Raw genomic sequence first — 27,831 nt, 5'->3', positions numbered from 1 at the left:
GGAAATGTAACTAGTTTTACAACCAGCTGAACTGCACCAGAGAGTCTCTGTGATCATCAGATAGTACCTATCCACATCCAAAACCTGGCGGGCTCTCTTGTGGGCTCCATAACCTGTGAGCTGTTTTCCACACACAGGACAGGACAGCCTTACCCTCCAAAGGTGGTATGGCATCCACACAAGAAGCCGGTGTGTGAAAAAATGCTCTGGAGTGGGAGCCTGATGATATATGAGCGCTGGCTCTGGTGGATCATACCATAACTTCAGGTCAGTGCACAGCCGCTGGTTCCTCCACAGAGCAGATGAAATCCAGTTCTGATCCTGAGGTGGTATGGTTTGCATCATCTTTGCAGGGAGCCAGCCAGGCTCTGAACCAGGAGCAGTCTCAGGGTGAGCTGAACAACCGACCACAGATGCAGCATCAGAGGTGGCAGTGGCAGATGCAGAGATCACAGGGGCAAGAGGAGACGAAGAGGTACCAGAGGAGGAGGCGGCAGCAGCTGACACTTCCTTTATAAAAAAATATAGGAATACATTTTTTTTCATATATATATATATATACACACACACACACACACACATATACATACATGATTGCATGTCACTCATGAAAGAAGTTAAGTATCATTGTGAAGAAAATCACTTAATTCTTTGTAATTTTGTAACAATACAAGTTATTAATTTTGTAATTTAAGAGTGTCTTACAGCTCTAGCAGGTGCCGATGGTATCAAAGAGGAGGTTGTGGACACAGGAGAGGGAGGAAGAGAAAGAATAGAGACAGTCTGAATGTACATCCTGGGACTGCAGGCAGGCAATGATGTTTTCCTTGTCATGTCACTTGAGACAGTGCTAGACATGGAAGAGCAACTGATGGGCTGAAAGAATATGACCACAGTTTACAACATTATATAGAATATTAATCTGTCCTTATTGATTATATGATTATAAAAGCAAATTCAAACTGTCATTCTCTTTACATTACCTTGGTTGCATGCTTCCTGCCCAAATGTAAGTTTGGCTTTAAAGCGGCACCCTGAGACCCACCGAACCGTGGCTTTATAAACTGAAAAAAAAAGTAATCTTAAGTGGAGCCTAATTAAAATGGATATTTTTTGAATATGCTAAAATTTAAATATCAGTATCAGTAAACCCTTATTTTACTTACTGATGCCATAGTCAAAGCTGGCTTGCGGGGTGCTATCCGTCCCAGTGTTTGCCCCGCTGTAGCTGTCTGCCCCGGTGTAGCCGTCTGTCCCAGTGTTTGCCCCGGTGTACCTGTCTGTCCCAGTGTTTGCCCCGGTGTAGCTGTCTGTCCCAGTGTTTGCCCCGCTGTAGCTGTCTGCCCCGGTGTAGCCGTCTGTCCCAGTGTTTGCCCCGGTGTAGCTGTCTGTCCCAGTGTTTGCCCCGGTGTAGCTGTCTGTCCCAGTGTTTGCCCCGGTGTAGCTGTCTGTCCCAGTGTTTGCCCCGGTGTAGCCGTCTGTCCCAGTGTTTGCCCCACTGTAGCCGTCTGTCCCAGTGTTTGCCCTGCTGTAGCTGTCTGCCCCGGTGTAGCTGTCTGTCCCAATGTTTGCCCCAGTGTCGCGGCAGATGATGATGCAACAAGTGATGCAGACAAGGGACCCAGTGTCATTGAAGAGGACACCGGCCTGGAAGGCTACAGTTTAAAAGAAAAGAAAATTGTATTTAATAATAGAGACTACAACACCAACACTTCATAATTTGAGGAACATATTTTTAAATACCGTTGTTGTATGGAATCCACAACTACAACAAACTCCAAACAAAGTCATTTGTCCCCTCAGTTGCACTGGACATTTTTGAATCTGTAATATTGTTTGACAGGGATTCATAAGAAAGTTCCCCCTTTCAATATGACATAACATTATGTTTTATAATTGTGCACATATTACTTTATAATTTACCTTCAGATACAGGTCATGCCACTTTCTCTGGCGGGGTGCCGGCCTGTTTCCTGCCTCAGAAGGCCAGACCCCTACAGCAGCAAACCTTCGTAGGCGTGACATCCACTCCTCGTCGTCCATAGCTCTGTGCTTTTTTAGTTTGGAAGCCATCTTCCATCACTAGACTAAATACATTTGTAACTTTTACATTTAAATTTCTAACTCGGTACATGGTATAATCATATCAGCGAGTGTATTTTAACTCACTATTATAAAACTCCTGTATATAGACACATCTCAACTTAGTGTATAATATACTAATAACGTTACATAGTAGTAGGACATATACAAGTTATTTAGTACAATCATATTAAGTTTATTATCCAGTAGTTGGTGACGTTAAACACAAAGTCTCATGTTATAACAGATGCAACACCTGAATACAACACAATAAACTCATTCATTTTGGGTGTTAAAATTCAACACAATATCAGGTGTCGCTCCAACGTTATAACAATGTCATTATAACAATGTAAACTAGCTAACGTTAGCTGACTAAATAAAACAACACCTTTCACGTCTTACCTAAAAATAATGCAAACGTTTATTTGACAAACTATTAAATGGTAACTCCTACATGTTTTTACTTATTTTAAGCTAGTCAGTTAATTTAATATAGGAATCTTACCTCGGTGGTTTCAATTGCCAAATCCCTAAGATCAAAAACGGACTTAAAACATTTTATTTTAAAAACTATTGTTAACTAAATGTTAACTCATATGTTTTTCTTAATTTTAGCTAGCTATTTAATTAAATAAAGGAATATTACCTCAGTTGATTAAATTGCCAAGTCGCTAAGATTAAAGACGGAGTTCACTGCGGTATTTTCCTAAAATAACTCACACAAAAGTTTAATAATAACTCGCTGTCGGCGATGGGGGGCGGACTTACTGCGCATGCTCCGGCAAAGATAGAAATTGGCGACAGTGATTGGCTGTCTTAAAATGGATATAATGGAAATGCAGTAATCTGATTGGCCTGTCCAAAATGGAAAAGATGGAAATGCAGCGACGTGATTTGTTGTTATTAGACAGACGTTCGCTCTCCGGGACGACTACCCCGTTTAGTGAGCAGCATGCTAATTTTTGGCTGCATGTGTAGGGTAGAGTACACCAGGTAGAATTCATCCAGCTACAAAATCTGGATGTGTGCTGCACCTGAAGTTAGAGAAAACATTGAACTCAAACAAAGCTTCTCAAAGACACAATACTTGGAGGAAACAGACAAAGTATCACGTAGTCGGCAGGGTTCGAACCTGCGCGGGGAGACCCCAATGGATTTCAAGTCCATCGCCTTAACCTCTCGGCCACGACTACCCAATTTAGCGGGCAGCATGCTATTTTTTGGCTTGATGTGAAGGGTAGAGGTCACCAGGTACAAAGCATCCAGCTACAAAATTTAGATGTGTGCTGCATCTGAAGTTAGAGAAGACAATGAGCTCAAACAAAGCTCCTGAAAGAAAAAATGCATGTAGCAAACAGACAAACCACCACGTAGTCGGCAGGGTTCGAACCTGCGCAGAGAAACCCCAATGGATTTCGAGTACATTGCCCTAACCTCTCGGCCGCGTCTACCCCATTTAGTGAGCAGCATGCTATTTTTTGGCTGGATGTGTAGGCTAGAGTTCACCAGGTACAATGCACCCAGCTATAAAATCTAGATGTGTGCTGCACCTGAAGATAGAGTAGACAGCAGGGTTTTAACCTGCACAGGTAAAACCCAATGGATTTCAAGTCAATTACCTTAACCTCTTGGCCACAACAATGTCATTCAGAAAGTAGGATGCTATTTTCTAGACTGGATGTGAAGGGTACAGTACACCAGGAAAAATTAACCCAGCTGGAAATTCTAGATGTGTGCTGAATCTGAAGTTAGAGATGAAATTGTGCTTAAACAAAGTTGCTTCACGACCTAACGCTTGAAGCAAACAAAGCATCACGTAGTCGGCAGGGTTTGAACCTGCGCGGGGAGACCCCAAAAGATTTCAAGTCCATCGCCTTAACCTCTCGGCCATGACTATCCCATTTAGTGAGCAGCATGCTATTTTTTTGGCTGGATGTGAAGGGTAGAGTACACCAGGTACAATGCAAACAGCTACAAAATCTAGATGTGTGCTGCACCTGAAGATAGAGTAGACAGCAGGGTTTTAACCTGCGCAGGTAAAACCTAATGGATTTCAAGTCAATCACCTTAACCTCTTGGCCACAACAATGTTATTCAGAAAGTAGGATGCTATTTTCTAGACTGGATGTGAAGGGTACAGTACACCAGGAAAAATTAACCCAGCTGGAAAATCTAGATGTGTGCTGAATCTGAAGATAGAGATGAAAATGTGCTTAAACAAAGTTGCTTCACGACCTAATGCTTGAAGCAAACAAAGCATCACGTAGTCGGCAGGGTTCGAACCTGCGCAGGGAGACCCCAATGGATTTCAAGTCCATCGCCTTAACCTCTCGGCCACGACTACCCCGTTTAGTGAGCAGCATGCTATTTTTTGGCTGAATGTGTAGGGTAGAGTACACCAGGTAGAATGCATCCAGCTACAAAATCTGGATGTGTGCTGCACCTGAAGTTAGAGAAGACATTGAATTCAAACAAAGCTTCTCAAAGACAGAATACTTGGAGGAAACAGACAAAGTATCACATAGTCGGCAGGGTTCGAACCTGCGCGGGGAGACCCCAATGGATTTCAAGTCCATCGCCTTAACCTCTCGGCCACGACTACCACATTTGGTAAGCAGCATGCTATTTTTTGGCTGGATGTGTAGGGTAGAGTACACCAGGTACAAAGCATCCAGCTACAAAATTTAGATGTGTTCTGCATATGAAGTTAGAGAAGATAATGAGCTCAAACAAAGCACCTGAAAGAAAAAATGCTTGTAGCAAATAGACAAACCACGACGTAGTCGGCAGGGTTTGAACCTGCGCGGGGAGACCCCAATGGATTTCAAGTCCATCGCCTTAACCTCTTGGCCACAACTACCCCATTCATTGAGCAGCATGCTATTTTTTTGGCTGGATGTAAAGGGTAGATTACACCAGGTAGAATGGACCCGGCTACAAAATTTAGATGTGTGCTGCATCTGAAGTTAGAGAAGACAATGAGCTCAAACAAAGCTCCTGAAAGAAAAAATGCATGTAGCAAACAGACAAACCACCACGTAGTCGGCAGGGTTCGAACCTGCGCGGGGAAACCCCAATGGATTTCGAGTCCATCGCCTTAAACTCTCGGCCCCGACTACCCCATTTAGTGAGCAGCATGCTATTTTTTGGCTGGAAGTGTAGGCTAGAGTTCACCAGGTACAATGCACCCAGCTATAAAATCTAGATGTGTGCTGCACCTGAAGATAGAGTAGACAGCAGGGTTTTACCCTGCTCAGGTAAAACCCAATGGATTTCAAGTCAATCACCTTAACCTCTTGGCCACAACAATGTGATTCAGAAAGTAGGATGCTATTTTCTAGACTGGATGTGAAGGGTACAGTACACCAGGAAAAAATAACCCAGCTGGAAATTCTAGATGTGTGCTGAATCTGAAGTTAGAGATGAAAATGTGCTCAAACAAAGTTGCTTCACGACCTAATGCTTGAAGCAAACAAAGCATCACATAGTCGGCAGGGTTCGAACCTGCGCGGGGAGACCCCAATGGATTTCAAGTCCATCGCCTTAACCTCTCGGCCACGACTACCCCATTTAGTAAGCAGCATGCTATTTTTTGGCTGGATGTGTAGGCTAGAGTTCACCAGGTACAATGCACCCAGCTATAAAATCTATATGTGTGCTGCACCTGAAGATAGAGTAGACAGCAGGGTTTTAACCTGCGCAGGTAAAACCCAATGGATTTCAAGTCAATCACCTTAACCTCTTGGCCACAACAATGTCATTCAGAAAGTAGGATGCTATTTTCTAGACTGGATGTGAAGGGTACAGTACACCAGGAAAAATTAACCCAGCTTGAAATTCTAGATGTGTGCTGAATCTGAAGTTAGAGATGAAAATGTGCTTAAACAAAGTTGCTTCACGACCTAACGCTTGAAGCAAACAAAGCATCACGTAGTTGGCAGGGTTCGAACCTGCGCGGGGAGACCCCAATGGATTTCAAGTCCATCGCCTTAACCTCTCTTCCACGACTATCCCATTTAGCGAGTAGCATGCTATTTTTTTGGCTGGATGTGAAGGGTAGAGTACACCAGGTACAATGCAAACAGCTACAAAATCTAGATGTGTGCTGCACCTGAAGATAGAGTAGACAGCAGGGTTTTAACCTGCGCAGGTAAAACCCAATGGATTTCAATTCAATCACCTTAACCTGATAACCGTCACGAGGACGAGGACGCACTGAAGGTCTCTTTGTTTAAATTAGCTCAAAATTACTATCAGATGTAAGTAATTACCTTGACAAACTATACATCATTAAAAAGATCTAAGACTAAAGTTTAATTTTTTTACCTCTGTTTTATTCTCAAAGTCTTATAGTGACCGTAATGTGTTAATATGTTCCAGGAGTTATGAATATGATCTTGGGCGTCGCTACCTTTTGATTGTAATATGCGCGTCATTTGCTCCCATTCATAAAAAAATCCTCCTTGGTCGTCATGAAGACACTCGACAAAACAACTTCCCTCAGGGCTTTTACTTCAAAAGTGTGCAGATGTGGAGAAATATTGATAGATTCTCACACGTTTGAGTCAAATTTCTATACAGAGAAGTATTATTTATTCAATCTTTATCCAAAATCCGCGGATGTATGATTATGATAGCAGTAGGCTGTGATATGCTGTGTTTTCAATTCATTCTGGCAGCCGGAGGGCGCTGGAAAGCTGTACTACTGAAAATTCACCCCATGGGGAACACATGAAGAACAGACACACCATGTGACATTCAGGAAGTATCTGACATATGGACATATCCACACAGCTCCCTGGGATCGTCAGATCGCTATTTTATGCAGATAAACACGTTTTAAGACAATAAACACACAATCGCGGCAATATATGGTTGGTCTGTGTTCTTTATGCCATGTTGGGTGGTTTCATAATAGATGATATTTATAATGCAATGCTATTCCACATAGCTTTTAGCATTGTATATTTTCTGTCAGATTTTTTGACCCGAAGCTATATGAGATCACATATTGTTATATAAAACACTCTACATATAAAATATAAAGTGATATGAAGCAAGTTTTGAATAAAACATGATTTTAATCGTATAAATTGTTGTTTTGCTGGTGTGCTAAGCTAACATGCTAGCTTGCCCTAGATGCACCTGCCACTGAGTAAATACTTTATTTTTATGAACATTTTCTAAATGTAAAACTACTGAAATGCTTATTTGGACGAAATGCATTCAATAGAGTCTCAGTGAGGGTAAAGTGAGAGGTTTGATTTAGAAATGAGGTTTGAATAGAACAGTTTGAATAGAGAATCGTTAGTAATTATAATGCAGACAAAAGAATAATAATTGGAGCCATAACCAGTCCGCAGAAGTGTGAATGCCGGGGAGACAAACTGAATGGGGCAGTTTGCACCTCTAAACAATAGAGGCAATACAGCGACTGAAAGCTGAGAAGATGTGGCAATAAACATCAGTTGATATTTCAGCGATATCTCAAAATAAAATCACATGAAACGATCTTGTAAAACGTTTAATAAAATGCAGAGTTTTAGACTGATCATCTTCAGATCTGAAATATAACATGGTCAGACTTGTGGCTTTAGCTGTAGTGCATTTCTAGATTTCTCCAAGGCCCACTTCAATTTTATTTTCATAAAGATATATCATACAAATAAATTTCTAATAACTTTACAAAACTTTGAAGCTTATTATAGCTTTTTTTTATTATAAAAAATATTATCATTTTCACTTTACAGTAAACTGCCAGGTGTCTGCTTTCAAATGAGACCATAATTATGCTTTTAGTGCAAAGGATTCACAAACTGTATTTGTTTTAGTCTGAGTATACATTTCTTAGGATTTTTTCAAAATTTAGAAATCAGCTTAACAGGTTAACCTCTTGGCCACAACAATGTGATTCAGAAAGTAGGATGCTATTTTCTAGACTGGATGTGAAGGGCACATTACACCAGGAAAAATTAACCCAGCTGGAAAATCTAGATGTGTGCTGAATCTGAAGTTAGAGATGAAAATGTGCTCAAACAAAGTTGCTTCACGACCTAATGCTTGAAGCAAACAAAGCATCACGTAGTCGGCAGGGTTCGAACCTGCGCGGGGAGACCCCAATGGATTTCAAGTCCATCGCCTTAACCTCTCGGCCACGACTACCCCGTTTAGTGAGCAGCATGCTAATTTTTGGCTGAATGTGTAGGGTAGAGTACACCAGGTAGAATTCATCCAGCTACAAAATCTGGATGTGTGCTGCACCTGAAGTTAGAGAAGACATTGAACTCAAACAAAGCTTCTCAAAGACACAATACTTGGAGGAAACAGACAAAGCATCACATAGTCGGCAGGGTTCGAACCTGCGCGGGGAGACCCCAATGGATTTCAAGTCCATCGCCTTAACCTCTCGGCCACGACTACCCCTTTTAGTGAGCAGCATGCTAATTTTTGGCTGAATGTGTAGGGTAGAGTACACCAGGTAGAATTCATCCAGCTACAAAATCTGGATGTGTGCTGCACCTGAAGTTAGAGAAGACATTGAACTCAAACAAAGCTTCTCAAAGACACAATACTTGGAGGAAACAGACAAAGTATCACGTAGTCGGCAGGGTTCGAACCTGCGCAGGGAGACCCCAATGGATTTCAAGTCCATCGCCTTAACCTCTCGGCCACGACTACCACATTTGGTAAGCAGCATGCTATTTTTTGGCTGGATGTGTAGGGTAGAGTACACCAGGTACAAAGCATCCAGCTACAAAATTTAGATGTGTTCTGCATATGAAGTTAGAGAAGATAATGAGCCCAAAAAAGCACCTGAAAGAAAAAATGCATGAAGCAAATAGACAAACCACAACGTAATCGGCAGGGTTTGAACCTGCGCGGGGAGACCCCAATAGATTTCAAGTCCATCACCTTAACCTCTTGGCCACAACAATGTGATTCAGAAAGTAGGATGCTATTTTCTAGACTGGATGTGAAGGGCACATTACACCAGGAAAAATTAACCCAGCTGGAAAATCTAGATGTGTGCTGAATCTGAAGTTAGAGATGAAAATGTGCTCAAACAAAGTTGCTTCACGACCTAATGCTTGAAGCAAAAAAAGCATCACGTAGTCGGCAGGGTTCGAACCTGCGCGGGGAGACCCCAATGCATTTCAAGTACATCGCCTTAACCTCTCGGCCACGACTACCCCGTTTAGTGAGCAGCATGCTATTTTTTGGCTGAATGTGTAGGGTAGAGTACACCAGGTAGAATTCATCCAGCTACAAAATCTGGATGTGTGCTGCACCTGAATTTAGAGAAGACATTGAACTCAAACAAAGCTTCTCAAAGACACAATACTTGGAGGAAACAGACAATGTATCACGTAGTCGGCAGGGTTCGAACCTGCGCGGGGAGAACCCAATGGACGTCAAGTCCATCGCCTTAACCTCTCGGCCACGACTACCACATTTGTTTAGCAGCATGCTATTTTTTGGCTGGATGTGTAGGGTAGAGTAAACCAGGTACAAAGCATCAAGCTACAAAATTTAGATGTGTTCTGCATATGAAGTTAGAGAAGATAATGAGCTCAAACAAAGCACCTGAAAGAAATAATGCTTGTAGCAAAGAGACAAACCACCACATAGTCGGCAGGGTTTGAACCTGCGCGGGGAGACCCCAATGGATTTCAAGTCCATCGCCTTAACCTCTCGGCCACGACTACCCCATTTAGCGAGCAGCATGCTATTTTTTGGCTTGATGTGAAGGGTAGAGGTCACCAGGTACAAAGCATCCAGCTACAAAATCTGGATTGTGTGCTGCACCTGAAGTTAGAGAAGACATTGAACTCAAACAAAGCTTCTCAAAGACACAATACTTGGAGGAAACAGACAAAGTATCACATAGTCGGCAGGGTTCGAACCTGTGCGGGGAGACCCCAATGGATTTCAAGTCCATCGCCTTAACCTCTCGGCCACGACTATCCCATTTAGCGAGTAGCATGCTATTTTTTTGGCTGGATGTGTAGGGTAGAGTACACCAGGTACAAAGCATCCAGCTACAAAATTTAGATGTGTTCTGCATATGAAGTTAGAGAAGATAATGAGCTCAAACAAAGCACCTGAAAGAAAAAATGCTTGTAGCAAATAGACAAACCACGACGTAGTCGGCAGGGTTTGAACCTGCGCGGGGAGACCCCAATGGATTTCAAGTCCATCGCCTTAACCTCTTGGCCACAACTACCCCATTTATTGAGCAGCATGCTATTTTTTTGGCTGGATGTAAAGGGTAGATTACACCAGGTAGAATGGACCCGGCTACAAAATTTAGATGTGTGCTGCATCTGAAGTTAGAGAAGACAATGAGCTCAAACAAAGCTCCTGAAAGAAAAAATGCATGTAGCAAACAGACAAACCACCACGTAGTCGGCAGGGTTCGAACCTGCGCGGGGAAACCCCAATGGATTTCGAGTCCATCGCCTTAAACTCTCGGCCCCGACTACCCCATTTAGTGAGCAGCATGCTATTTTTTGGCTGGAAGTGTAGGCTAGAGTTCACCAGGTACAATGCACCCAGCTATAAAATCTAGATGTGTGCTGCACCTGAAGATAGAGTAGACAGCAGGGTTTTACCCTGCTCAGGTAAAACCCAATGGATTTCAAGTCAATCACCTTAACCTCTTGGCCACAACAATGTGATTCAGAAAGTAGGATGCTATTTTCTAGACTGGATGTGAAGGGTACAGTACACCAGGAAAAAATAACCCAGCTGGAAATTCTAGATGTGTGCTGAATCTGAAGTTAGAGATGAAAATGTGCTCAAACAAAGTTGCTTCACGACCTAATGCTTGAAGCAAACAAAGCATCACATAGTCGGCAGGGTTCGAACCTGCGCGGGGAGACCCCAATGGATTTCAAGTCCATCGCCTTAACCTCTCGGCCACGACTACCCCATTTAGTAAGCAGCATGCTATTTTTTGGCTGGATGTGTAGGCTAGAGTTCACCAGGTACAATGCACCCAGCTATAAAATCTATATGTGTGCTGCACCTGAAGATAGAGTAGACAGCAGGGTTTTAACCTGCGCAGGTAAAACCCAATGGATTTCAAGTCAATCACCTTAACCTCTTGGCCACAACAATGTCATTCAGAAAGTAGGATGCTATTTTCTAGACTGGATGTGAAGGGTACAGTACACCAGGAAAAATTAACCCAGCTTGAAATTCTAGATGTGTGCTGAATCTGAAGTTAGAGATGAAAATGTGCTTAAACAAAGTTGCTTCACGACCTAACGCTTGAAGCAAACAAAGCATCACGTAGTTGGCAGGGTTCGAACCTGCGCGGGGAGACCCCAATGGATTTCAAGTCCATCGCCTTAACCTCTCGGCCACGACTATCCCATTTAGCGAGTAGCATGCTATTTTTTTGGCTGGATGTGAAGGGTAGAGTACACCAGGTACAATGCAAACAGCTACAAAATCTAGATGTGTGCTGCACCTGAAGATAGAGTAGACAGCAGGGTTTTAACCTGCGCAGGTAAAACCCAATGGATTTCAATTCAATCACCTTAACCTCTTGGCCACAACAATGTGATTCAGAAAGTAGGATGCTATTTTCTAGACTGGATGTGAAGGGCACATTACACCAGGAAAAATTAACCCAGCTGGAAAATCTAGATGTGTGCTGAATCTGAAGTTAGAGATGAAAATGTGCTCAAACAAAGTTGCTTCACGACCTAATGCTTGAAGCAAAAAAAGCATCACGTAGTCGGCAGGGTTCGAACCTGCGCGGGGAGACCCCAATGCATTTCAAGTACATCGCCTTAACCTCTCGGCCACGACTACCCCGTTTAGTGAGCAGCATGCTATTTTTTGGCTGAATGTGTAGGGTAGAGTACACCAGGTAGAATTCATCCAGCTACAAAATCTGGATGTGTGCTGCACCTGAATTTAGAGAAGACATTGAACTCAAACAAAGCTTCTCAAAGACACAATACTTGGAGGAAACAGACAATGTATCACGTAGTCGGCAGGGTTCGAACCTGCGCGGGGAGAACCCAATGGACGTCAAGTCCATCGCCTTAACCTCTCGGCCACGACTACCACATTTGTTTAGCAGCATGCTATTTTTTGGCTGGATGTGTAGGGTAGAGTAAACCAGGTACAAAGCATCAAGCTACAAAATTTAGATGTGTTCTGCATATGAAGTTAGAGAAGATAATGAGCTCAAACAAAGCACCTGAAAGAAATAATGCTTGTAGCAAAGAGACAAACCACCACATAGTCGGCAGGGTTTGAACCTGCGCGGGGAGACCCCAATGGATTTCAAGTCCATCGCCTTAACCTCTCGGCCACGACTACCCCATTTAGCGAGCAGCATGCTATTTTTTGGCTTGATGTGAAGGGTAGAGGTCACCAGGTACAAAGCATCCAGCTACAAAATCTGGATTGTGTGCTGCACCTGAAGTTAGAGAAGACATTGAACTCAAACAAAGCTTCTCAAAGACACAATACTTGGAGGAAACAGACAAAGTATCACATAGTCGGCAGGGTTCGAACCTGTGCGGGGAGACCCCAATGGATTTCAAGTCCATCGCCTTAACCTCTCGGCCACGACTACTACATTTGGTAAGCAGCATGCTATTTTTTGGCTGGATGTGTAGGGTAGAGTACACCAGGTACAAAGCATCCAGCTACAAAATTTAGATGTGTTCTGCATATGAAGTTAGAGAAGATAATGAGCTCAAACAAAGCACCTGAAAGAAAAAATGCTTGTAGCAAACAGACAAAACACCACGTAGTCGGCAGGGTTTGAACCTGCGCCGGGAAACCCCAATGGATTTCAAGTCCATCGCCTTAACCTCTCGGCCACGACTACCCCATTTATTGAGCAGCATGCTTTTTTTTTGGCTGGATGTAAAGGGTAGATTACACCAGGTAGAATGGACCAGGCTACAAAATTTAGATGTGTGCTGCATCTGAAGTTAGAGAAGACAATGAGCTCAAACAAAGCTCCTGAAAGAAAAAATGCATGTAGCAAACAGACAAACCACCACGTAGTCGGCAGGGTTCGAACCTGCGCGGGGAAACCCCAATGGATTTCGAGTCCATCGCCTTAACCTCTCGGCCACGACTACCCCATTTAGTAAGCAGCATGCTATTTTTTGGCTGGATGTGTAGGCTAGAGTTCACCAGGTACAATGCACCCAGCTATAAAATCTAGATGTGTGCTGCACCTGAAGATAGAGTAGACAGCAGGGTTTTAACCTGCGCAGGTAAAACCCAATGGATTTCAAGTCAATCACCTTAACCTCTTGGCCACAACAATGTCATTCAGAAAGTAGCATGCTATTTTCTAGACTGGATGTGAAGGGTACAGTACACCAGGAAAAATTAACCCAACTTGAAATTCTAGATGTGTGCTGAATCTGAAGTTAGAGATGAAAATGTGCTTAAACAAAGTTGCTTCACGACCTAACGCTTGAAGCAAACAAAGCATCACGTAGTTGGCAGGGTTCGAACCTGCGCGGGGAGACCCCAATGGATTTCAAGTCCATCGCCTTAACCTCTCGGCCACGACTATCCCATTTAGCGAGTAGCATGCTATTTTTTTGGCTGGATGTGAAGGGTAGAGTACACCAGGTACAATGCAAACAGCTACAAAATCTAGATGTGTGCTGCACCTGAAGATAGAGTAGACAGCAGGGTTTTAACCTGCGCAGGTAAAACCCAATGGATTTCAATTCAATCACCTTAACCTCTCGGCCACAACAATGTGATTCAGAAAGTAGGATGCTATTTTCTAGACTGGATGTGAAGGGCACATTACACCAGGAAAAATTAACCCAGCTGGTAAATCTAGATGTGTGCTGAATCTGAAGTTAGAGATGAAAATGTGCTCAAACAAAGTTGCTTCACGACCTAATGCTTGAAGCAAACAAAGCATCACGTAGTCGGCAGGGTTCGAACCTGCGCGGGGAGACCCCAATGGATTTCAAGTCCATCGCCTTAACCTCTCGGCCACGACTACCCCGTTTAGTGAGCAGCATGCTAATTTTTGGCTGAATGTGTAGGGTAGAGTACACCAGGTAGAATTCATCCAGCTACAAAATCTGGATGTGTGCTGCACCTGAAGTTAGAGAAGACATTGAACTCAAACAAAGCTTCTCAAAGACACAATACTTGGAGGAAACAGACAAAGCATCACGTAGTCGGCAGGGTTCGAACCTGCGCGGGGAGACCCCAATGGATTTCAAGTCCATCGCCTTAACCTCTCGGCCACGACTACCCCTTTTAGTGAGCAGCATGCTAATTTTTGGCTGAATGTTTAGGGTAGAGTACACCAGGTAGAATTCATCCAGCTACAAAATCTGGATGTGTGCTGCACCTGAAGTTAGAGAAGACATTGAACTCAAACAAAGCTTCTCAAAGACACAATACTTGGAGGAAACAGACAAAGTCTCACGTAGTCGGCAGGGTTTGAACCTGCGCGGGGAGACCCCAATGGATTTCAAGTCCATCGCCTTAACCTCTCGGCCACGACTACCACATTTGGTAAGCAGCATGCTATTTTTTGGCTGGATGTGTAGGGTAGAGTACACCAGGTACAAAGCATCCAGCTACAAAATTTAGATGTGTTCTGCATATGAAGTTAGAGAACATAATGAGCCCAAACAAAGCACCTGAAAGAAAAAATGCATGTAGCAAATAGACAAACCACAACGTAATCGGCAGGGTTTGAACCTGCGCGGGGAGACCCCAATAGATTTCAATTCCATCACCTTAACCTCTTGGCCACAACAATGTGATTCAGAAAGTAGGATGCTATTTTCTAGACTGGATGTGAAGGGCACATTACACCAGGAAAAATTAACCCAGCTGGAAAATCTAGATGTGTGCTGAATCTGAAGTTAGAGATGAAAATGTGCTCAAACAAAGTTGCTTCACGACCTAATGCTTGAAGCAAACAAAGCATCACGTAGTCGGCAGGGTTCGAACCTGCGCGGGGAGACCCCAATGCATTTCAAGTCCATCGCCTTAACCTCTCGGCCACGACTACCCCGTTTAGTGAGCAGCATGCTATTTTTTGGCTGAATGTGTAGGGTAGAGTACACCAGGTAGAATTCATCCAGCTACAAAATCTGGATGTGTGCTGCACCTGAAGTTAGAGAAGACATTGAACTCAAACAAAGCTTCTCAAAGACACAATACTTGGAGGAAACAGACAAAGTATCACGTAGTCGGCAGGGTTCGAACCTGCGCGGGGAGACCCCAATGGATTTCAAGTCCATCGCCTTAACCTCTCGGCCACGACTACCACATTTGGTAAGCAGCATGCTATTTTTTGGCTGGATGTGTAGGGTAGAGTACACCAGGTACAAAGCATCCAGCTACAAAATTTAGATGTGTTCTGCATATGAAGTTAGAGAAGATAATGAGCCCAAACAAAGCACCTGAAAGAAAAAATGCTTGTAGCAAATAGACAAACCACAATGTAGTCGGCAGGGTTTGAACCTGCGCGGGGAGACCCCAATAGATTTCAAGTCCATCGCCTTAACCTCTCGGCCACGACTACCCCATTTATTGAGCAGCATGCAATTTTTTTGGCTGGATGTAAAGGGTAGATTACACCAGGTAGAATGGACCCGGCTACAAAATTTAGATGTGTGCTGCATCTGAAGTTAGAGAAGACAATGGCCTTCATTTATCAAAAGTGCGTACACCAAATTTCCAGCGTACACCTTGCGTACACCCAAACCCACGGTGACTTTGAGATTTATCAATATGGACGTTGGCGTACGGCACGCTCAAATCCTACGCCAGCTCAGGAGGTGGTGTACACACGTTTGAGTTAGTGTGAAAATGCGCAGAAAAACAATTCCTAGCACCACAAAACGCACTGACAAGATATGCTATATTATGACCCACTATTAAAAACCACAACACCAACATTCAGTGTTTATTTTTTTGCAACATGAACGTCTGACGTTATCTGACGTTTCAGGCCCGCCTGGCCCGGCAGCTGCCCACGGACTGGGACTAAAATAATTCAGACTGACAAAATAATAAAAATGACCTTCTTCTTTTAAATAATAATAAAATCAATAAAAACGACATTATTCTTCTGAATAACAAGCGTCATTAAGAATAATAATCATAATAATAATAATAATAATAATAAGAAGAAGAAGAAGAATCTTACAAATTGTCATGTAGTTATTAATGTGAATGAATGGTACTCCACATCCCATCAGCATCACTGTCGTACACCCCAATACATGTGCCGTGATACGAAATTAAATGCTAATTGTTTCAAAACGTGCTGTAAAATAATGCATTGTGATGGTAATTTATCATCCAAACAGCTATTTAAACTGCTGGAGTGCGCTTCTCAACCTCCTAAGAGTACTCGTAATTTGGGTCCATATTTTGTTTTTGTAGGTGCCTTTAATCCCACTCTTTAAACTCCCAAATAAAACAATTTCGTTTTTTTTTTTTTTTCACTTCCCTGGTGATGGTCTCAATGGGCGCGTCTCAATCATCTCTCTAGTTCAGTAGTCAGGGCACTGATCAGGGAGTCAGCCCATTGACTTATGTCCTAATCAGTGCCCTGACTAGTGGACTAGTGAGATGATTGAGCGCGCCCGATCTCCACGTCGGAGAAGTTTCGCTTCTTTGCCGTCTTCTGTTTGTCCATGGCGTAAAATGAGGGCGTGGGGGAGGCGGAGACTTGAATATATAGGGGCGTGTTATTCTAAAGACGATCGTTTTCAGCCGCCACATTTATCAAGGGCAAGTATTGCGTACACCTGGATTGCAGAGGTACGCACAGCTTCATAAATTAGGCGGTGAGAGGAGTGTAAGCATAATCTTACGCCAACATATACACCAGCTTCTACGCAAGATTGATAAATGAGGGCCAATGAGCTCAAACAAAGCTCCTGAAAGAAAAAATGCATGTAGCAAACAGACAAACCAACACGTAGTCGGCAGGGTTCGAACCTGTGCGGGGAAACCCCAATGGATTTCGAGTCCATCGCCTTAAACTCTCGGCCACGACTACCCCATTTAGTGAGCAGCATGCTATTTTTTGGCTGGAAGTGTAGGCTAGAGTTCACCAGGTACAATGCACCCAGCTATAAAATCTATATGTGTGCTGCACCTGAAGATAGAGTAGACAGCAGGGTTTTAACCTGCGCAGGTAAAACCCAATGGATTTCAAGTCAATCACCTTAACCTCTTGGCCACAACAATGTCATTCAGAAAGTAGGATGCTATTTTCTAGACTGGATGTGAAGGGTACAGTACACCAGGAAAAATTAACCCAGCTACAATATCTAGATGTGTGCTGAATCTGAAGTTAGAGATGAAAATGTGCTCAAAAAAAGATGCTTCACGACCTAATGCTTGAAGCAAACAAAGCATCACGTAGTCGGCAGGGTTCAAACCTGCGCGGGGTGACCCCAATGGATTTCAAGTCCATCGCCTTAACCTCTCGGCCACGACTACCCTGTTTAGTGAGCAGCATGCTATTTTTTGGCTGGATGTGTAGGGTAGAGTACACCAGGTATAATGCATCCAGCTACAAAATCTGGATGTGTGCAGCACCTGAAGTTAGAGAAGACATTGAACTCAAACAATGCTCCTCAAAGACACAATGCTTGGAGGAAACAGACAAAGTATCACGTAGTCAGCAGGGTTCGAACCTGCGCGGGGAGACCCCAATGGATTTCAAGTCTATCGCCTTAACCTCTCGGCCACGACTACCCAATTGAGTGGGCAGCATGCTATTTTTTGGCTTGATGTGAAGGGTAGAGGTCACCAGGTACAAAGCATCCAGCTACAAAATTTAGATGTGTGCTGCATCTGAAGTTAGAGAAGACAATGAGCTCAAACAAAGCTCCTGAAAGAAAAAATGCTTGTAGCAAACAGACAAACCACCACGTAGTCGGCAGGGTTCGAACCTGCGCAGGGAAACCCCAATGGATTTCGAGTCCATCGCCTTAACCTCTCGGCCACGTCTACCCCATTTAGTGAGCAGCATGCTATTTTTTGGCTGGATGTGTAGGCTAGAGTTCACCAGGTACAATGCACCCAGCTATAAAATCTAGATGTGTGCTGCACCTGAAGATAGAGTAGACAGCAGGGTTTTAACCTGCACAGGTAAAACCCAATGGATTTCAAGTCAATCACCTTAACCTCTTGGCCACAACAATGTCATTCAGAAAGTAGGATGCTATTTTCTAGACTGGATGTGAAGGGTACAGTACACCAGGAAAAATTAACCCAGCTGGAAAATTTAGATGTGTGCTGAATCTGAAGTTAGAGATGAAAATGTGCTCAAACAAAGTTGCTTCACGAGCTAATGCTTGAAGCAAACAAAGCATCACGTAGTCGGCAGGGTTCGAACCTGCGCGGGGAGACCCTAATGGATTTCAAGTCCATCGCCTTAACCTCTCGGCCACGACTACCACATTCGGTAAGCAGCATGCTATTTTTTGGCTGGATGTGTAGGGTAGAGTACACCAGGTACAAAGCATCAAGCTACAAAATTTAGATGTGTTCTGCATATGAAGTTAGAGAAGATAATGAGCTCAAACAAAGCACCTGAAAGAAAAAATGCTTGTAGCAAACAGACAAACCACCACGTAGTCGGCAGGGTTCGAACCTGCGCGGGGAAACCCTAATGGATTTCGAGACCATCGCCTTAACCTCTCGGCCACGACTACCCCATTTATTGAGCAGCATGCTATTTTTTTGGCTGGATGTAAAGGGTAGATTACACCAGGTAGAATGGACCAGGCTACAAAATTTAGATGTATGCTGCATCTGAAGTTAGAGAAGACAATGAGCTCAAACAAAGCTCCTGAAAGAAAAAATGCATGTAGCAAACAGACAAACCACCATGTAGTCGGCAGGGTTCGAACCTGCGCGGGGAAACCCCAATGGATTTCGAGTCCATCGCCTTAACCTCTCGGCCACGACTACCCCATTTAGTGAGCAGCATGCTATTTTTTGGCTGGATGTGTAGGCTAGAGTTCACCAGGTACAATGCACCCAGCTATAAAATCTAGATGTGCGCTGCACCTGAAGATAGAGTAGACAGCAGGGTTTTAACCTGCGCAGGTAAAACCCAATGGATTTCAAGTCAATCACCTTAACCTCTTGGCCACAACAATGTCATTCAGAAAGTAGGATGCTATTTTCTAGACTGGATGTGAAGGGTACAGTACACCAGGAAAAATTAACCCAGCTGGAAATTCTAGATGTGTGCTGAATCTGAAGTTAGAGATGAAAATGTGCTTAAACAAAGTTGCTTCACGACCTAACGCTTGAAGCAAACGAAGCATCACGTAGTTGGCAGGGTTCGAACCTGCGCGGGGAGACCCCAATGGATTTCAAGTCCATCGCCTTAACCTCTCGGCCACGACTATCCCATTTAGCAAGTAGCATGCTAATTTTTTGGCTGGATGTGAAGGGTAGAGTACACCAGGTACAATGCAAACAGCTACAAAATCTAGATGTGTGCTGCACCTGAAGATAGAGTAGACAGCAGGGTTTTAACCTGCGCAGGTAAAACCCAATGGATTTCAAGTCAATCACCTTAACCTCTTGGCCACAACAATGTGATTCAGAAAGTAGGATGCTATTTTCTAGACTGGATGTGAAGGGCACATTACACCAGGAAAAATTAACCCAGCTGGAAAATCTAGATGTGTGCTGAATCTGAAGTTAGAGATGAAAATGTGCTTAAACAAAGTTGCTTCACAACCTAATGCTTGAAGCAAACAAAGCATCACGTAGTCGGCAGGGTTCGAACCTGCGCGGGGAGACCCCAATGGATTTCAAGTCCATCGCCTTAACCTTTCGGCCACGACTACCCTGTTTAGTGAGCAGCATGCTATTTTTTGGCTGAATGTGTAGGGTAGAGTACACCAGGTAGAATTCATCCAGCTACAAAATCTGGATGTGTGCTGCACCTGAAGTTAGAGAAGACATTGAACTCAAACAAAGCTTCTCAAAGACACAATACTTGGAGGAAACAGACAAAGTATCACGTAGTGGGCAGGGTTCGAACCTGCGCGGGGAGACCCCAATGGATTTCAAGTCCATCGCCTTAACCTCTCGGCCACGACTACCCCATTTATTGAGCAGCATGCTATTTTTATGCTGGATGTAAAGGGTAGATTACACCAGGTAGAATGGACCCGGCTACAAAATTTAGATGTGTGCTGCATCTGAAGTTAGAGAAGACAATGAGCTCAAACAAAGCTCCTGAAAGAAAAAATGCATGTAGCAAACAGGCAAACCACCACGTAGTAGGCAGGGTTCGAACCTGCGCAGGGAAACCCCAATAGATTTCGAGTCCATCGCCTTAACCTCTCGGCCACGACTACCCCATTTAGTGAGCAGCATGCTATTTTTTGGCTGGATGTGTAGGTTAGAGTTCACCAGGTACAATGCACCCAGCTATAAAATCTAGATGTGTGCTGCACCTGAAGATAGAGTAGACAGCAGGGTTTTAACCTGCGCAGGTAAAACCCAATGGATTTCAAGTCAATCACCTTAACCTCTTGGCCACAACAATGTCATTCAGAAAGTAGGATGCTATTTTCTAGACTGGATGTGAAGGGTACAGTACACCAGGAAAAATTAACCCAGCTGGAAATTCTAGATGTGTGCTGAATCTGAAGTTAGAGATGAAAATGTGCTTAAACAAAGTTGCTTCACGACCTAACGCTTGAAGCAAACGAAGCATCACGTAGTCGGCAGGGTTCGAACCTGCGCGGGGAGACCTCAATGGATTTCAAGTCCATCGCCTTAACCTTTCGGCCACGACTACCCTGTTTAGTGAGCAGCATGCTATTTTTTGGCTGAATGTGTAGGGTAGAGTACACCAGGTAGAATTCATCCAGCTACAAAATCTGGATGTGTGCTGCACCTGAAGTTAGAGAAGACATTGAACTCAAACAAAGCTTCTCAAAGACACAATACTTGGAAGAAAATGACAAAGTATCACGTAGTCGGCAGGGTTCGAACCTGCGCGGGGAGACCCCAATGGATTTCAAGTCCATCGCCTTAACCTCTCGGCCACGACTACCCCATTTATTGAGCAGCATGCTATTTTTATGCTGGATGTAAAGGGTAGATTACACCAGGTAGAATGGACCCGGCTACAAAATTTAGATGTGTGCTGCATCTGAAGTTAGAGAAGACAATGAGCTCAAACAAAGCTCCTGAAAGAAAAAATGCATGTAGCAAACAGACAAACCACCACGTAGTCGGCAGGGTTCGAACCTGCGCAGGGAAACCCCAATAGATTTCGAGTCCATCGCCTTAACCTCTCGGCCACGACTACCCCATTTAGTGAGCAGCATGCTATTTTTTGGCTGGATGTGTAGGCTAGAGTTCACCAGGTACAATGCACCCAGCTATAAAATCTAGATGTGTGCTGCACCTGAAGATAGAGTAGACAGCAGGGTTTTAACCTGCTCAGGTAAAACCCAATGGATTTCAAGTCAATCACCTTAACCTCTTGGCCACAACAATGTCATTCAGAAAGTAGGATGCTATTTTCTAGACTGGATGTGAAGGGTACAGTACACCAGGAAAAATTAACCCAGCTAGAATATCTAGATGTGTGCTGAATCTGAAGTTAGAGATGAAAATGTGCTCAAAAAAAGATGCTTCACGACCTAATGCTTGAAGCAAACAAACCACCACGTAGTCGGCAGGGTTCGAACCTGCGCAGGGAAACCCCAATGGATTTCGAGTCCATCGCCTTAACCTCTCGGCCAAGACTACCCCATTTAGCGAGCAGCATGCTATTTTTTGGCTTGATGTGAAGGGTAGAGGTCACCAGGTACAAAGCATCCAGCTACAAAATTTAGATGTGTGCTGCATCTGAAGTTAGAGAAGACAATGAGCTCAAACAAAGCTCCTGAAAGAAAAAATGCATGTAGCAAACAGACAAACCACCACGTAGTCGGCAGGGTTCGAACCTGCGCAGGGAACCCCCATTGGATTTCGAGTCCATCGCCTTAACCTCTCGGCCACGACTACCCCATTTAGTGAGCAGCATATTATTTTTTGGCTGGATGTGTAGGCTAGAGTTCAACAGGTACAATGCACCCAGCTATAAAATCTAGATGTGTGCTGCAACTGAAGATAGAGTAGACAGCAGGGTTTTAACCTGCGCAGGTAAAACCCAATGGATTTCAAGTCAATCACCTTAACCTCTTGGCCACAACAATGTCATTCAGAAAGTAGGATGCTATTTTCTAGACTGGATGTGAAGGGTACAGTACACCAGGAAAAATTAACCCAGCTAGAATATCTAGATGTGTGCTGAATCTGAAGTTAGAGATGAAAATGTGCTCAAAAAAAGATGCTTCACGACCTAATGCTTGAAGCAAACAAACCACCACGTAGTCGGCAGGGTTCGAACCTGCGCAGGGAAACCTCAATGGATTTCAAGTCCATCGCCTTAACCTCTCGGCCACGACTACCCCGTTTAGTGAGCAGCATGCTATTTTTTGGCTGGATGTGTAGGGTAGAGTACACCAGGTAGAATGCATCCAGCTACAAAATCTGGATGTGTGCTGCACCTGAAGTTAGAGAAGACATTGAACTCAAACAAAGCTCCTCAAAGACACAATGCTTGGAGGAAACAGACAAACCACCACGTAGTCAGCAGGGTTCGAACCTGCGCAGGGAAACCCCAATGGATGTCGAGTCCATCGCCTTAACCTCTCGGCCACGTCTAGCCCATTTAGGGAGCAGCATGCTATTTTTTGGCTGGATGTGTAGGCTAGAGTTCACCAGGTACAATGCACCCAGCTATAAAATCTAGATGTGTGCTGCACCTGAAGATAGAGTAGACAGCAGGGTTTTAACCTTCGCAGGTAAAACCCAATGGATTTCAAGTCAATCACCTTAACCTCTTGGCCACAACAATGTCATTCAGAAAGTAGGATGCTATTTTCTAGACTGGATGTGAAGGGTACAGTACACCAGGAAAAATTAACCCAGCTGGAAATTCTAGATGTGTGCTGAATCTGAAGTTAGAGATGAAAATGTGCTTAAACAAAGTTGCTTCACGACCTAACGCTTGAAGCAAACGAAGCATCACGTAGTTGGCAGGGTTCGAACCTGCGCGGGGAGACCCCAATGGATTTCAAGTCCATCGCTTTAACCTTTCGGCCACGACTATCCCATTTAGCAAGTAGCATGCTATTTTTTTGGCTGGATGTGAAGGGTAGAGTACACCAGGTACAATGCAAACAGCTACAAAATCTAGATGTGTGCTGCACCTGAAGATAGAGTAGACAGCAGGGTTTTAACCTGCGCAGGTAAAACCCAATGGATTTCAAGTCAATCACCTTAACCTCTTGGCCACAACAATGTGATTCAGAAAGTAGGATGCTATTTTCTAGACTGGATGTGAAGGGCACATTACACCAGGAAAATTTAACCCAGCTGGAAAATCTAGATGTATGCTGAATCTGAAGTTAGAGATGAAAATGTGCTTAAACAAAGTTGCTTCACAACCTAATGCTTGAAGCAAACAAAGCATCACGTAGTCGGCAGGGTTCGAACCTGCGCGGGGAGAGCCCAATGGATTTCAAGTCCATCGCCTTAACCTCTCGGCCATGACTACCCTGTTTAGTGAGCAGCATGCTATTTTTTGGCTGAATGTGTAGGGTAGAGTACACCAGGTAGAATTCATCCAGCTACAAAATCTGGATGTGTGCTGCACCTGAAGTTAGAGAAGACATTGAACTCAAACAAAGCTTCTCAAAGACACAATACTTGGAGGAAACAAACAAAGTATCACGTAGTCGGCAGGGTTCGAACCTGCGCGGGGAGACCCCAATGGATTTCAAGTCCATCGCCTTAACCTCTCGGCCACGACTACCACATTTGGTAAGCAGCATGCTATTTTTTGGCTGGATGTGTAGGGTAGAGTACACCAGGTACAAAGCATCCAGCTACAAAATTTAGATGTGTTCTGCATATGAAGTTAGAGAAGATAATGAGCTCAAACAAAGCACCTGAAAGAAAAAATGCTTGTAGCAAACAGACAAACCACCACGTAGTCGGCAGGGTTTGAACCTGCGCGGGGAAGCCCCAATGGATTTCAAGTCCATCGCCTTAACCTCTCGGCCACGACTACCCCATTTATTGAGCAGCATGCAATTTTTTTGGCTGGATGTAAAGGGTAGATTACACCAGGTAGAATGGACCAGGCTACAAAATTTAGATGTGTGCTGCATCTGAAGTTAGAGAAGACAATGAGCTCAAACAAAGCTCCTGAAAGAAAAAATGCATGTAGCAAACAGATAAACCACCACGTAGTCGGCAGGGTTCGAACCTGCGCGGGGAAACCCCAATGGATTTCGAGTCCATCGCCTTAACCTCTCAGCCACGTCTACCCCATTTAGTGAGCAGCATGCTATTTTTTGGCTGGATGTGTAGGCTAGAGTTCACCAGGTACAATGCACCCAGCTATAAAATCTAGATGTGTGCTGCACCTGAAGATAGAGTAGACAGCAGGGTTTTAACCTGCGCAGGTAAAACCCAATGGATTTCAAGTCAATCACCTTAACCTCTTGGCCACAACAATGTCATTCAGAAAGTAGGATGCTATTTTCTAGACTGGATGTGAAGGGTACAGTACACCAGGAAAAATTAACCGAGCTGGAAAATCTAGATGTGTGCTGAATCTGAAGTTAGAGATGAAAATGTGCTCAAACAAAGTTGCTTCACGACCTAATGCTTGAAGCAAACAAAGCATCACGTAGTCGGCAGGGTTCGAACCTGCGCGGGGAGACCCCAATGGATTTCAAGTCCATCGCCTTAACCTCTCGGCCACGACTACCCCGTTTAGTGAGCTGCATGCTATTTTTTGGCTGAATGTGTAGGGTAGAGTACACCAGGTAGAATGCATCCAGCTACAAGATCTGGATGTGTGCTGCACATGAATTTAGAGAAGACATTGAACTCAAACAAAGCTTCTCAAAGACACAATAATTGGAGGAAACAGACAAAGTATCACGTAGTCGGCAGGGTTCGAACCTGCGCGGGGAGACCCCAATGGATTTCAAGTCCATCGCCTTAACCTCTCGGCCACGACTACCACATTTGGAAAGCAGCATGCTATTTTTTGGCTGGATGTGTAGGGTAGCGTACACCAGGTACAAAGCATCCAGCTACAAAATTTAGATGTGTTCTGCATATGAAGTTAGAGAAGATAATGAGCTCAAACAAAGCACCTGAAAGAAAAAATGCTTGTAGCAAATAGACAAACCACCACATAGTCGGCAGGGTTTGAACCTGCGCGGGGAGATCCCAATGGATTTCAAGTCCATCGCCTTAACCTCTCAGCCATGACTACCCCATTTATTGAGCAGCATGCTATTTTTTTGGCTGGATGTAAAGGGTAGATTAGACCAGGTTGAATGGACCCGGCTACAAAATTTAGATGTGTGCTGCATCTGAAGTTAGTGAAGACAATGAGCTCAAACAAAGCTCCTGAAAGAAAAAATGCATTTAGCAAACAGACAAACCACCACGTAGTCGGCAGGGTTCGAACCTGCGCGTGGAAACCCCAATGGATTTCGAGTCCATCGCCTTAACCTCTCGGCCACGACTACCGCATTTAGTGAGCAGCATGCTATTTTTTGGCTGGAAGTGTAGGCTAGAGTTCACCAGGTACAAGGCACCCAGCTATAAAATCTAGATGTGTGCTGCACCTGAAGATAGAGTAGACAGCAGGGTTTTAACCTGCGCAGGTAAAACCCAATGGATTTCAAGTCAATCACCTTAACCTCTTGGCCACAACAATGTCATTCAGAAAGTAGGATGCTATTTTCTAGCCTGGATGTGAAGGGTACAGTACACCAGGAAAAATTAATCCAGCTGGAAATTCTAGATGTGTGCTGAATCTGAAGTTAGAGATGAAAATATGCTTAAACAAAGTTGCTTCACGACCTAACGCTTGAAGCAAACAAAGCATCACGTAGTCGGCAGGGTTCGAACCTGCGCGGGGAGACCCCAATGGATTTCAAGTCCATCGCCTTAACCTCTCGGCCACAACTACCCCGTTTAGTGAGCAGCATGCTATTTTTTGGCTGAATGTGTAGGGTAGAGTACACCAGGTAGAATGCATCCAGCTTCAAAATCTGGATGTGTGCTGCACCTGAAGTTAGAGAAGACATTGAACTCAAACAAAGCTTCTCAAAGACACAATACTTGGAGGAAACAGACAAAGTATCACGTAGTCGGCAGGGTTCGAACCTGCGCGGGGAGACCCCAATGGATTTCAAGTCCATCGCCTTAACCTCTCGGCCACGACTACCACATTTGGTAAGCAGCATGCTATTTTTTGGCTGGATGTGTAGGGTAGAGTACACCAGGTACAAAGCATCCAGCTACAAAATTTAGATGTGTTCTGCATATGAAGTTAGAGAAGATAATGAGCTCAAACAAAGCACCTGAAAGAAAAAATGCTTGTAGCAAACAGACAAACCACCACGTAGTCGGCAGGGTTTGAACCTGCGCGGTGAAACCCCAATGGATTTCAAGTCCATCGCCTTAACCTCTCGGCCACGACTACCCCATTTATTGAGCAGCATGCTATTTTTTTGGCTGGATGTAAAGGGTAGATTACACCAGGTAGAATGGACCCGGCTACAAAATTTAGATGTGTGCTGCACCTGAAGTTAGAGAAGACAATGAGCTCAAACAAAGCTCCTGAAAGAAAAAATGACTACCCCATTTAGTGAGCAGCATGCTATTTTTTGGCTGGAAGTGTAGGCTAGAGTTCACCAGGTACAATGCACCCAGCTATAAAATCTAGATGTGTGCTGCACCTGAAGATAGAGTAGAAAGCTTCTCAAAGACACAATACTTGGAGGAAACAGACAAAGTATCACGTAGTCGGCAGGGTTCGAACCTGCGCAGGGAGACCCCAATGGATTTCAAGTCCATCGCCTTAACCTCTCGGCCACGACTACCACATTTGGTAAGCAGCATGCTATTTTTTGGCTGGATGTGTAGGGTAGAGTACACCAGGTAAAAAGCATCCAGCTACAAAATTTAGATGTGTTCTTCATATGAAGTTAGAGAAGATAATGATCTCAAACAAAGCACCTGAAAGAAAAAATGCTTGTAGCAAACAGACAAACCACCACGTAGTCGGCAGGGTTTGAACCTGCGCGGGGAAACCCCAATGGATTTCAAGTCCATCGCCTTAACCTCTCGGCCACGACTACCCCATTTATTGAGCAGCATGCTATTTTTTTGGCTGGATGTAAAGGGTAGATTACACCAGGTAGAATGGACCCGGCTACAAAATTTAGATGTGTACTGCATCTGAAGTTAGAGAAGACAATGAGCTCAAACAAAGCTCCTGAAAGAAAAAATGCATGTAGCAAACAGACAAACCACCACGTAGTCGGCTGGGTTCGAACCTGCGCGGGGAAACCCCAATGGATTTCGAGTCCAACGCCTTAACCTCTCGGCCACGACTACCCCATTTAGTGAGCTGCATGCTATTTTTTGGCTGCATGTGTAGGCTAGAGTTCACCAGGTACAATGCACCCAGCTATAAAATCTAGATGTGTGCTGCACCTGAAGATAGAGTAGACAGCAGGGTTTTAACCTGCGCAGGTAAAACCCAATGGATTTCAAGTCAATCACCTTAACCTCTTGGCCACAACAATGTCATTCAGAAAGTAGGATGCTATTTTCTAGACTGGATGTGAA

The 27,831-nt window shown here is 44.0% G+C and overlaps 51 non-coding genes across 51 annotated transcripts; all 51 read right to left on the bottom strand.

The window, feature by feature from the left end:
- Positions 1 to 3,196: 3,196 nt before the first annotated feature.
- Positions 3,197 to 3,278, bottom strand: trnas-uga (transfer RNA serine (anticodon UGA)). Its single transcript has one exon. It is a non-coding gene; the product is annotated as a tRNA-Ser (tRNA).
- A 1,069-nt stretch (positions 3,279 to 4,347) lies between these two features.
- Positions 4,348 to 4,429, bottom strand: trnas-uga (transfer RNA serine (anticodon UGA)). The gene has a single exon. It is a non-coding gene; the product is annotated as a tRNA-Ser (tRNA).
- A 176-nt stretch (positions 4,430 to 4,605) lies between these two features.
- On the bottom strand, positions 4,606 to 4,687 carry trnas-uga (transfer RNA serine (anticodon UGA)). Its single transcript has one exon. It is a non-coding gene; the product is annotated as a tRNA-Ser (tRNA).
- A 176-nt stretch (positions 4,688 to 4,863) lies between these two features.
- On the bottom strand, positions 4,864 to 4,945 carry trnas-uga (transfer RNA serine (anticodon UGA)). The gene has a single exon. It is a non-coding gene; the product is annotated as a tRNA-Ser (tRNA).
- Positions 4,946 to 5,122: 177 nt separating this feature from the next.
- trnas-cga (transfer RNA serine (anticodon CGA)) lies at positions 5,123 to 5,204 on the bottom strand. Its single transcript has one exon. It is a non-coding gene; the product is annotated as a tRNA-Ser (tRNA).
- A 364-nt stretch (positions 5,205 to 5,568) lies between these two features.
- On the bottom strand, positions 5,569 to 5,650 carry trnas-uga (transfer RNA serine (anticodon UGA)). Its single transcript has one exon. It is a non-coding gene; the product is annotated as a tRNA-Ser (tRNA).
- A 2,515-nt stretch (positions 5,651 to 8,165) lies between these two features.
- trnas-uga (transfer RNA serine (anticodon UGA)) lies at positions 8,166 to 8,247 on the bottom strand. Its single transcript has one exon. It is a non-coding gene; the product is annotated as a tRNA-Ser (tRNA).
- A 176-nt stretch (positions 8,248 to 8,423) lies between these two features.
- Positions 8,424 to 8,505, bottom strand: trnas-uga (transfer RNA serine (anticodon UGA)). The gene has a single exon. It is a non-coding gene; the product is annotated as a tRNA-Ser (tRNA).
- A 176-nt stretch (positions 8,506 to 8,681) lies between these two features.
- trnas-uga (transfer RNA serine (anticodon UGA)) lies at positions 8,682 to 8,763 on the bottom strand. Its single transcript has one exon. It is a non-coding gene; the product is annotated as a tRNA-Ser (tRNA).
- A 430-nt stretch (positions 8,764 to 9,193) lies between these two features.
- Positions 9,194 to 9,275, bottom strand: trnas-uga (transfer RNA serine (anticodon UGA)). The gene has a single exon. It is a non-coding gene; the product is annotated as a tRNA-Ser (tRNA).
- A 434-nt stretch (positions 9,276 to 9,709) lies between these two features.
- On the bottom strand, positions 9,710 to 9,791 carry trnas-uga (transfer RNA serine (anticodon UGA)). Its single transcript has one exon. It is a non-coding gene; the product is annotated as a tRNA-Ser (tRNA).
- Positions 9,792 to 10,227: 436 nt separating this feature from the next.
- Positions 10,228 to 10,309, bottom strand: trnas-uga (transfer RNA serine (anticodon UGA)). The gene has a single exon. It is a non-coding gene; the product is annotated as a tRNA-Ser (tRNA).
- A 177-nt stretch (positions 10,310 to 10,486) lies between these two features.
- Positions 10,487 to 10,568, bottom strand: trnas-cga (transfer RNA serine (anticodon CGA)). Its single transcript has one exon. It is a non-coding gene; the product is annotated as a tRNA-Ser (tRNA).
- Positions 10,569 to 10,932: 364 nt separating this feature from the next.
- trnas-uga (transfer RNA serine (anticodon UGA)) lies at positions 10,933 to 11,014 on the bottom strand. Its single transcript has one exon. It is a non-coding gene; the product is annotated as a tRNA-Ser (tRNA).
- An 811-nt stretch (positions 11,015 to 11,825) lies between these two features.
- trnas-uga (transfer RNA serine (anticodon UGA)) lies at positions 11,826 to 11,907 on the bottom strand. The gene has a single exon. It is a non-coding gene; the product is annotated as a tRNA-Ser (tRNA).
- A 434-nt stretch (positions 11,908 to 12,341) lies between these two features.
- Positions 12,342 to 12,423, bottom strand: trnas-uga (transfer RNA serine (anticodon UGA)). The gene has a single exon. It is a non-coding gene; the product is annotated as a tRNA-Ser (tRNA).
- A 435-nt stretch (positions 12,424 to 12,858) lies between these two features.
- trnas-uga (transfer RNA serine (anticodon UGA)) lies at positions 12,859 to 12,940 on the bottom strand. The gene has a single exon. It is a non-coding gene; the product is annotated as a tRNA-Ser (tRNA).
- Positions 12,941 to 13,117: 177 nt separating this feature from the next.
- On the bottom strand, positions 13,118 to 13,199 carry trnas-cga (transfer RNA serine (anticodon CGA)). Its single transcript has one exon. It is a non-coding gene; the product is annotated as a tRNA-Ser (tRNA).
- Positions 13,200 to 14,010: 811 nt separating this feature from the next.
- Positions 14,011 to 14,092, bottom strand: trnas-uga (transfer RNA serine (anticodon UGA)). Its single transcript has one exon. It is a non-coding gene; the product is annotated as a tRNA-Ser (tRNA).
- A 176-nt stretch (positions 14,093 to 14,268) lies between these two features.
- On the bottom strand, positions 14,269 to 14,350 carry trnas-uga (transfer RNA serine (anticodon UGA)). Its single transcript has one exon. It is a non-coding gene; the product is annotated as a tRNA-Ser (tRNA).
- Positions 14,351 to 14,526: 176 nt separating this feature from the next.
- Positions 14,527 to 14,608, bottom strand: trnas-uga (transfer RNA serine (anticodon UGA)). Its single transcript has one exon. It is a non-coding gene; the product is annotated as a tRNA-Ser (tRNA).
- Positions 14,609 to 15,039: 431 nt separating this feature from the next.
- Positions 15,040 to 15,121, bottom strand: trnas-uga (transfer RNA serine (anticodon UGA)). The gene has a single exon. It is a non-coding gene; the product is annotated as a tRNA-Ser (tRNA).
- A 176-nt stretch (positions 15,122 to 15,297) lies between these two features.
- Positions 15,298 to 15,379, bottom strand: trnas-uga (transfer RNA serine (anticodon UGA)). Its single transcript has one exon. It is a non-coding gene; the product is annotated as a tRNA-Ser (tRNA).
- A 176-nt stretch (positions 15,380 to 15,555) lies between these two features.
- Positions 15,556 to 15,637, bottom strand: trnas-uga (transfer RNA serine (anticodon UGA)). The gene has a single exon. It is a non-coding gene; the product is annotated as a tRNA-Ser (tRNA).
- A 1,406-nt stretch (positions 15,638 to 17,043) lies between these two features.
- trnas-cga (transfer RNA serine (anticodon CGA)) lies at positions 17,044 to 17,125 on the bottom strand. Its single transcript has one exon. It is a non-coding gene; the product is annotated as a tRNA-Ser (tRNA).
- A 364-nt stretch (positions 17,126 to 17,489) lies between these two features.
- On the bottom strand, positions 17,490 to 17,571 carry trnas-uga (transfer RNA serine (anticodon UGA)). The gene has a single exon. It is a non-coding gene; the product is annotated as a tRNA-Ser (tRNA).
- Positions 17,572 to 18,005: 434 nt separating this feature from the next.
- trnas-cga (transfer RNA serine (anticodon CGA)) lies at positions 18,006 to 18,087 on the bottom strand. The gene has a single exon. It is a non-coding gene; the product is annotated as a tRNA-Ser (tRNA).
- Positions 18,088 to 18,451: 364 nt separating this feature from the next.
- On the bottom strand, positions 18,452 to 18,533 carry trnas-uga (transfer RNA serine (anticodon UGA)). The gene has a single exon. It is a non-coding gene; the product is annotated as a tRNA-Ser (tRNA).
- A 176-nt stretch (positions 18,534 to 18,709) lies between these two features.
- trnas-cga (transfer RNA serine (anticodon CGA)) lies at positions 18,710 to 18,791 on the bottom strand. The gene has a single exon. It is a non-coding gene; the product is annotated as a tRNA-Ser (tRNA).
- A 177-nt stretch (positions 18,792 to 18,968) lies between these two features.
- Positions 18,969 to 19,050, bottom strand: trnas-cga (transfer RNA serine (anticodon CGA)). The gene has a single exon. It is a non-coding gene; the product is annotated as a tRNA-Ser (tRNA).
- An 811-nt stretch (positions 19,051 to 19,861) lies between these two features.
- On the bottom strand, positions 19,862 to 19,943 carry trnas-uga (transfer RNA serine (anticodon UGA)). The gene has a single exon. It is a non-coding gene; the product is annotated as a tRNA-Ser (tRNA).
- A 176-nt stretch (positions 19,944 to 20,119) lies between these two features.
- Positions 20,120 to 20,201, bottom strand: trnas-uga (transfer RNA serine (anticodon UGA)). Its single transcript has one exon. It is a non-coding gene; the product is annotated as a tRNA-Ser (tRNA).
- A 176-nt stretch (positions 20,202 to 20,377) lies between these two features.
- trnas-cga (transfer RNA serine (anticodon CGA)) lies at positions 20,378 to 20,459 on the bottom strand. Its single transcript has one exon. It is a non-coding gene; the product is annotated as a tRNA-Ser (tRNA).
- Positions 20,460 to 20,823: 364 nt separating this feature from the next.
- trnas-uga (transfer RNA serine (anticodon UGA)) lies at positions 20,824 to 20,905 on the bottom strand. Its single transcript has one exon. It is a non-coding gene; the product is annotated as a tRNA-Ser (tRNA).
- A 176-nt stretch (positions 20,906 to 21,081) lies between these two features.
- trnas-uga (transfer RNA serine (anticodon UGA)) lies at positions 21,082 to 21,163 on the bottom strand. Its single transcript has one exon. It is a non-coding gene; the product is annotated as a tRNA-Ser (tRNA).
- A 176-nt stretch (positions 21,164 to 21,339) lies between these two features.
- Positions 21,340 to 21,421, bottom strand: trnas-cga (transfer RNA serine (anticodon CGA)). The gene has a single exon. It is a non-coding gene; the product is annotated as a tRNA-Ser (tRNA).
- Positions 21,422 to 21,785: 364 nt separating this feature from the next.
- Positions 21,786 to 21,867, bottom strand: trnas-cga (transfer RNA serine (anticodon CGA)). The gene has a single exon. It is a non-coding gene; the product is annotated as a tRNA-Ser (tRNA).
- A 176-nt stretch (positions 21,868 to 22,043) lies between these two features.
- On the bottom strand, positions 22,044 to 22,125 carry trnas-cga (transfer RNA serine (anticodon CGA)). Its single transcript has one exon. It is a non-coding gene; the product is annotated as a tRNA-Ser (tRNA).
- Positions 22,126 to 22,489: 364 nt separating this feature from the next.
- Positions 22,490 to 22,571, bottom strand: trnas-uga (transfer RNA serine (anticodon UGA)). The gene has a single exon. It is a non-coding gene; the product is annotated as a tRNA-Ser (tRNA).
- A 1,327-nt stretch (positions 22,572 to 23,898) lies between these two features.
- Positions 23,899 to 23,980, bottom strand: trnas-uga (transfer RNA serine (anticodon UGA)). Its single transcript has one exon. It is a non-coding gene; the product is annotated as a tRNA-Ser (tRNA).
- A 176-nt stretch (positions 23,981 to 24,156) lies between these two features.
- trnas-uga (transfer RNA serine (anticodon UGA)) lies at positions 24,157 to 24,238 on the bottom strand. Its single transcript has one exon. It is a non-coding gene; the product is annotated as a tRNA-Ser (tRNA).
- Positions 24,239 to 24,415: 177 nt separating this feature from the next.
- On the bottom strand, positions 24,416 to 24,497 carry trnas-cga (transfer RNA serine (anticodon CGA)). The gene has a single exon. It is a non-coding gene; the product is annotated as a tRNA-Ser (tRNA).
- Positions 24,498 to 24,861: 364 nt separating this feature from the next.
- trnas-uga (transfer RNA serine (anticodon UGA)) lies at positions 24,862 to 24,943 on the bottom strand. Its single transcript has one exon. It is a non-coding gene; the product is annotated as a tRNA-Ser (tRNA).
- Positions 24,944 to 25,119: 176 nt separating this feature from the next.
- Positions 25,120 to 25,201, bottom strand: trnas-uga (transfer RNA serine (anticodon UGA)). Its single transcript has one exon. It is a non-coding gene; the product is annotated as a tRNA-Ser (tRNA).
- Positions 25,202 to 25,636: 435 nt separating this feature from the next.
- trnas-cga (transfer RNA serine (anticodon CGA)) lies at positions 25,637 to 25,718 on the bottom strand. The gene has a single exon. It is a non-coding gene; the product is annotated as a tRNA-Ser (tRNA).
- Positions 25,719 to 26,082: 364 nt separating this feature from the next.
- Positions 26,083 to 26,164, bottom strand: trnas-uga (transfer RNA serine (anticodon UGA)). The gene has a single exon. It is a non-coding gene; the product is annotated as a tRNA-Ser (tRNA).
- Positions 26,165 to 26,340: 176 nt separating this feature from the next.
- Positions 26,341 to 26,422, bottom strand: trnas-uga (transfer RNA serine (anticodon UGA)). Its single transcript has one exon. It is a non-coding gene; the product is annotated as a tRNA-Ser (tRNA).
- A 176-nt stretch (positions 26,423 to 26,598) lies between these two features.
- Positions 26,599 to 26,680, bottom strand: trnas-uga (transfer RNA serine (anticodon UGA)). Its single transcript has one exon. It is a non-coding gene; the product is annotated as a tRNA-Ser (tRNA).
- Positions 26,681 to 26,998: 318 nt separating this feature from the next.
- On the bottom strand, positions 26,999 to 27,080 carry trnas-uga (transfer RNA serine (anticodon UGA)). The gene has a single exon. It is a non-coding gene; the product is annotated as a tRNA-Ser (tRNA).
- Positions 27,081 to 27,256: 176 nt separating this feature from the next.
- trnas-uga (transfer RNA serine (anticodon UGA)) lies at positions 27,257 to 27,338 on the bottom strand. Its single transcript has one exon. It is a non-coding gene; the product is annotated as a tRNA-Ser (tRNA).
- Positions 27,339 to 27,515: 177 nt separating this feature from the next.
- trnas-cga (transfer RNA serine (anticodon CGA)) lies at positions 27,516 to 27,597 on the bottom strand. Its single transcript has one exon. It is a non-coding gene; the product is annotated as a tRNA-Ser (tRNA).
- Positions 27,598 to 27,831: the final 234 nt, after the last annotated feature.

This window comes from Pseudorasbora parva, chromosome 6, assembly GCF_024679245.1.
Source record: "Pseudorasbora parva isolate DD20220531a chromosome 6, ASM2467924v1, whole genome shotgun sequence".
In the NCBI taxonomy this organism is placed as follows: domain Eukaryota; kingdom Metazoa; phylum Chordata; class Actinopteri; order Cypriniformes; family Gobionidae; genus Pseudorasbora; species Pseudorasbora parva.
This window is presented reverse-complemented; position numbering and strand designations above follow the sequence as displayed.